Source organism: Mus caroli, chromosome 12, assembly GCF_900094665.2.
Source record: "Mus caroli chromosome 12, CAROLI_EIJ_v1.1, whole genome shotgun sequence".
NCBI lineage: Eukaryota > Metazoa > Chordata > Mammalia > Rodentia > Muridae > Mus > Mus caroli.
The window spans coordinates 49,556,362-49,562,677 of record NC_034581.1 but is presented as its reverse complement, the minus strand read 5'-3'; positions in this window follow the sequence as shown (position 1 = coordinate 49,562,677).

Genomic DNA, 6,316 nt, shown 5'->3' with positions numbered 1-6,316 from the left:
ACAACCTCTATAATCAACTATTTTATTCTCTTGCTGCCTGAAGTTCTCTGCTTATCCTGGGGCTTCCTGATATACAGGAAGGCCTCAGAGGCAAAGGCATTCAGTCTGTCATCTTGTCTTTGGCTTTGCTTCTGGGGCCAGAATGCACTGAGACTTGCAAGAAAATACTTGACAACTAAATACATGGACAGATGAATGGATGGACAGATGTCCAATTGAAGGGACTCAAGAAAGTAAGAGGTATAAGTGTTGATGCCTATGTTTGAAAATGAAGACTGTAAAATATGCAGAACGTTTATCCAGTTTATAGCAAACAGCTGGTCTGTGCGAGGCTTAGTACTTGACACTAGAAATAGTGTGACTGGCATGTTCCTGCCCACCTAGTCCTGGATGGGATAGAAATAAGGTAAAAACAAACCAACAAAGATGTGGCTTGCTTGTTGTTACCATGCCTCAGGCTTCGGAGTGCTGAGATCAGAAACACTCAAGCTTCTAGGGCAGGGGGAAGGATATACACATTGCAGATGTGGCAAGAGGCTTGGCATGCTTAGGAAACCGAGAGAAAGGTACTGAGATAGGTCACAATCAGGAAGAGGCAGGGACACAGCTGGGCCGAGGCATGAGCCTGAATTCTCTCTCTGTCTCTGTCTCTGTTTCTCTCTCTCTCTCTCTCTCTCTCTCTCTCTCTCTCTCTGTCTCTCTCTCTGTTCCCACACATACATGCACAAGTGTTCATGTGTGTATGCACAGGTGTATATGTGTGCTTGTGGCACTCAGAGGTCAATGTTGGATGTCTTTCTCAGTAGTTTCTCCACCTTATACTTTGAAGCAGGGTCTCTCACTGAGGGTCTCTCACTGAGGCCAGCCAGAAAGCCTCAGGGACCTTCAATCTCTGTTTCCCCAGGGTTGGGATTATGTGGGTTCTGGGGTTCACATCAAAAGCTCAGGTCTCTATGCTTCTGCCAGTTTAGTGAATCTCCTCAATCCTGACTTAGAGCTTTGTGTGTGACTGATGGCTGCTAGCAGAATACTGACTTCCGCAGCTAGGATGAGGTTCTTAATGCCTACACCCACAGTGACACACCTACTCCAACAAGGCCACACCTACTCCAACAGTGCCACACCCTCTAATAGTGCCAGTCCCTGGGCCAAGCATAAACAATCTATCACAGCTGGCATTACCAGAAAGTATCCACTAAGGCTGGCCTCGAATTTTAACTTCAGGGATTTCACAAAAAGAGGAGGACTACATCTAACCTTTGCCCCAGGAACGAGGCTGGGGTTTCCGTGAATTGCACAGTGAGTGTGTGGAGGTGGCCCAAGTGTGGAAGCTGGGAAGTCTGCAGGAGTCTGTGGTCCTTACTGGAAATGCTGATGGATGTGGACTGGCTAAGGCAATGGTCACAGGGAAAAGAGAGGCACCAGAGGTAGCATTGGCAGCGTTCATGGGGAGATTCTCTGTAATCTTGAAGGATGTGCGGGCAAATCCATCGGTGTTTAACTGGGATGACAGAACTCTCAGAAGACATTTTTTTTTAAAAGATTTATTTATTTATTATATGTAAGTACACTGTAGCTGTCTTCAGACACTCCAGAAGAGGGAGTCAGATCTCGTTACGGATGGTTGTGAGCCACCATGTGGTTGCTGGGATTTGAACTCCAGACCTTTGGAAGAGCAGTCGGGTGCTCTTACCCACTGAGCCATCTCACCAGCCCCTCAGAAGACATTTTGATGTGAGGGAACAGAACACAGAGAAATAGTCATAAAGATGTTGGCCGATTAGAGAAACTCAAAGGAGCAGGTGTGATAACCTAGGGATAAATGTAAGTCATTGTCACTTCTACAGCTGGCAGAAAATGGAAAGTGTGGAGCTATCAGGACCAAGGAGTGCGGGATCTCTGCCCATGTGAGAAGCCACCAACAGAGTTGGAGCTGACCTGGCCATTATGTCCCTAGAAATGTTAAAAAGCCACAGGACCCCACTGCTGCCAGTGTCACCTACCCTTGCTATGTCTAAAAGCTCAGGACAGTGGGGAGGGGGGGGATTGCTTCCTCCTTACACGCATTCTCATCCCTGGCAGTGCCAAGTACCGCTAGCTCGCAAGGGCCTCTGGGAAATGCAATTTGCAGGCTTTCAGGCCCCACCAAAGAAGCAGTGCAGTCAGGAAGGGCACTTAGTGCAGAGAAGGGCCGGCACAGGAGGATACAGATTTGTTTTCAAGCCGGGCAAAGAAAAACATATCCTTAGTTATATTTTTTTTTTCTTAAAAAAAGTAATACGAGCCCATTAGGAAAAAGAAAGAAGGCACAAACAACTGAACATCAAAAGCTCACCCAAGGCCCCTACTTCCCCAGTGTGTCTTCTCTCTCCCCTTCTCTCGACCTCATATTCTGTTTTGTAACCCAGTATACTAAATGTATGCAATAAACCATCTAACAGGCATTCCCTTTGTTGTAGATCCCGGCATTGAGTGTTCTGCATTATCACATTTCTAACTGTAAATATTTTGTTAAAGAGGAATTACTGGTTAAAATTAAACTGCAATTAAAAACCAAAAAAAAAAACAAAAACAAAAACAAAAAAACAACAAAACAAAACAAAACCAAAAAAAACCAAAAAACAGTTCATGCAGAATATAGTGAGACCATAGCCCACTGTTGGACTACCATTTTATATTTACTTAGGAAATGAATCGTTTTTAAGTACACAAGAAAGCCAGGTCGTGGCCTGCTCTGTTCATTTTCCCTGGCAGGGAGACGTTCTTAGAACTTCTGGGCAAAGGTAAGCAGTGTGAAGACTGGAGGCTCTGCCTGTGGCTGCCTGTGGCCCATCCTCATTTCTTACATCAGACCCGTCCTCACCCGATGCCTGTCTGGCCTCTCCTGAGTCGTGCTTCTGCAGAGTGTATGAGGCAGGGACTCAGGTAAATAGATGTTTTGCGCTAAGTGTGGTGGCACACGCCTTTAATCTCAGCACTCAGGAGGCAGAGGCAGGCAGATTTCTGAGAGTTCAAGGCCTGGCTGATTTACATAGTGAGCTTGGGCCTGCCAGTTATACATTTTTGAGACCTCTCAAAAATAAAATTAAAAAACTGTGTGTGTGTGTGTCTGTAGTTTGTATATATTTATTTGAAACTGAGTCTTACCATGTAGTCCTGGCTGGCCTGGAACTTGCTACATAGACCAGACTTGTTCTGTCTTCTCAGTGCTAGGATTAAAAACATGCATCACTACACCCAAATATGCATCACTCCACCCCTGCTTTAAAATAGGTACTGTTTCTTAGGCTCACAAGGTGATCACATTTCTCAGTATCTGTTAGGATGATCTTGAAGGCTGGTAGCTGAGAATTGGGTCAGACACTGACTTAAAGAATGAGGAAACACGTTTTCTCCCATGACTGGAAATCCCAGGTGCAACAACTCTAAGAAATGAGAGATGAGCCACTCTGAGAAGTCACTGTTTCCCTGTTCCTCACTGCTGTGCTCTGCCTTGCCCTGTGTGGGCTCCATCCTGAGACGAGGCTCCTCTGATGGTATCCAGGTGGCTGCCTCGGGGTTGTGTCACCCTTTCCTATATAGCAGAAAAGATGACCTCTTCGATGTAAAATCTCTTCTGCTCAAGCAGGCTGGTTCTTGCCACCACAGCAAAGCTTTGCTCTTTGCTTACTGTTATTTTGTTTGTGTAATGATTTACTATCTAACACGATTTATTTGAACTTTTAAAAGACCAGCAGAATCGGCTGCCCAGAACCGATCGGGATACAGACTAGGAGTCCACTCTAAGCCTGCTGAACCAGGGGTGAGGATCGGTCGGGATACCATCTGAAGAAGCTTACCAAGGATTCTGATGGTTGCTCAAGTTTGAGACTCTCTGTCTTAGGCCATGAAACTGTTTCTCTGTAGCAAGGGAAAGGACACATGGGTCAGGCAAGATGGGGGTTTGGCAGGACAGTGGAGGCAAGTGCTGGAGAAAGAAAGGCAAAGTCAGCTACCTGGGCTCTAAAGACTCCCTGGGTATCCAAAGGAGACCTCCCAATTATTCCACTAACTCCTTGGCACACACTCGACCTCATAGGAAGGAACCGGGCAGGTCTGATTGCTGTCTCTCTGTCTTCATGCCAGGGGTCTTCGGACTGGTTTCTACCGGACCTACAGGCCTGGGAATGTGTGGGCTTTCTTTCAACCTGTATACAGTGTCAACAGGATCCTAGAAGAGATCACGGCCACTGCAGGAAAAATAAAGAAAATCTGGCAAAAATAAGGGCTTTTGTTACTAAGAATATATCAGCACTGTTTGTAAGTTACCACAACTCTACCAAACAATACAAGATGTTAACTGTGGGGAAACAGCCTGTGGGGTATTTGAAAACTCCGCATGAGTCTTCACAGCTTCCCTCTGCATCTAAGATTATTTTGGGATATGTTTTTTTTTTTTTAAATACAATATGGTGTAAAATTCTAATGAGTAGAAACACTTTAGGAAAAGCCTTTGTAAAAATTAAGCAACGAGACTCTATAAAACACTCCTTAAACACTCCAGCTTAAAATTTGACACAGCTGTATTTTTTTATGACTAATACAAAAGATTTTTAGACACTTTAAGCCTAAACGAGAAAACTGAAAAATATTAATGAACATTTTTATTCATGTTTCCCAAAGCCAGAACCTGACAGAATAGTCAGGGAACAAATGAGATGGACTCAAACACACCTGTGAACTGAGACGGAATTAGGGACTGACACAAAGCTTGCTTTCTTTGGCTTCCTCTTAGACCTGGGAAAGAGCAGGATGGCTCAGGTCCACAGGGACAACAATGTAATTAAACACTTCCTTCTCTGAACCCGAGTTATACCCATGAGCTTACAGCCATAAATTCATTTTGGTCTTGTGTCACTAGCTGCAGCACTGAAATGAACTCACTTCCTGTGTCCCTTAAAAGCACCCCGTGCCTGGACCGAAATGTAACTCATGACCAGGGATTGTTCTCAACAGGCTAATACATCACTGAAATCTATGTCTTGCACCCTGGAACTGTGGGCTATAATTAGGATGGAGCAAGAAGTAGATCTCAATTTGCAGTTTGGAAAGTGACTATCATCTAAACAATGTATGATATATTTTGCTTATATCCCATCTACAGCAAGTATTAGTGAGGGAGCCAAGAGTTAAAAATGTCATCACACGTGAAAGTATCCCAACTAAGAACAACAGCAAAAACAAAACAAAAAAGTGCTCAGGAGTGAGTTCTCGCTATACCCCACATGTGGCTTAGCATTTTCCACACCCTCAGTACACTGGGAGACCTGCCCATCTTACACTGATGTGTTTTCAATGAAAACTTCAGCAAATTATTTATCATCCCCATGCCCCACATTTTCTGGGTCATATTCACGATGGGGGCTCGTAATAGAAGTTATATCTTAGTGTTATAAAAATTAACCAAATTAGTGGTTGTAAAGGCTATATGACACCATATTAAATGTTATGAAAGTATTCTAGTTGCACACAGATACAAATGATACTCAGGCTCCTACCAGGATAAAAGAAAGCTCAGACATGGCAGGACTTTGATGGGAAATAATATGTTACATGAGGATTAGGGAGAATTTGAAGGACTACAAAGACAGCTCAGCAGTTGAAGAACACCAGCTGTTCTCCCAGCCCCAGCCCACGAGCATCTGTAACTCCAGTTCCAGGGGGAATCTGACTCTCTCTTCTGACTTCTGCAGACAACAGGAACACCCATGTTTCACACACATACGTGTAGGCCTAACCCTGCTACACATAAAAGAAAAAGAAAAATTTGAGGTGGACACAGTGGCATATACCTTTAAGTCCAGCACACAAGAAGCAGCAGATCTCCAAGGGTAGCCTGGCTTTGTAGTGAGTTCTAGGTCAGCCAGGACTATACAGTGAGATCTTTCTTGACAAAACAACAACAACAACAAAAACAGATAGACCCTCTTCCACATTAGTGGTGGGAATGTGAACTGTTAAATTGTTAAGAAAATAGTTTGGTGGCTCTTCAAAAATGGAACTTCAATATTTCACTCCCCCCCACCCAAATTGGAAATGGCTAATCAAATTCTTAGGCACATATGTTCACAGCATTACTACTAACACTAAGTCAAATATGGAAAGAACCCAAACCCATCTGTGGCCCCCCTTTCCCCCAGCCTGGAACCTGCCTGCTCAAGGGTGGAGCTACCGGCTCATTCGTCCTGCCACGCCCACTGCTGGAACCTGCCTCTGCTGCCTGGAGTCACACACGTGTTCGTCCTGCTACTGGACCCTGAGTTACTTGGCGGGAAAT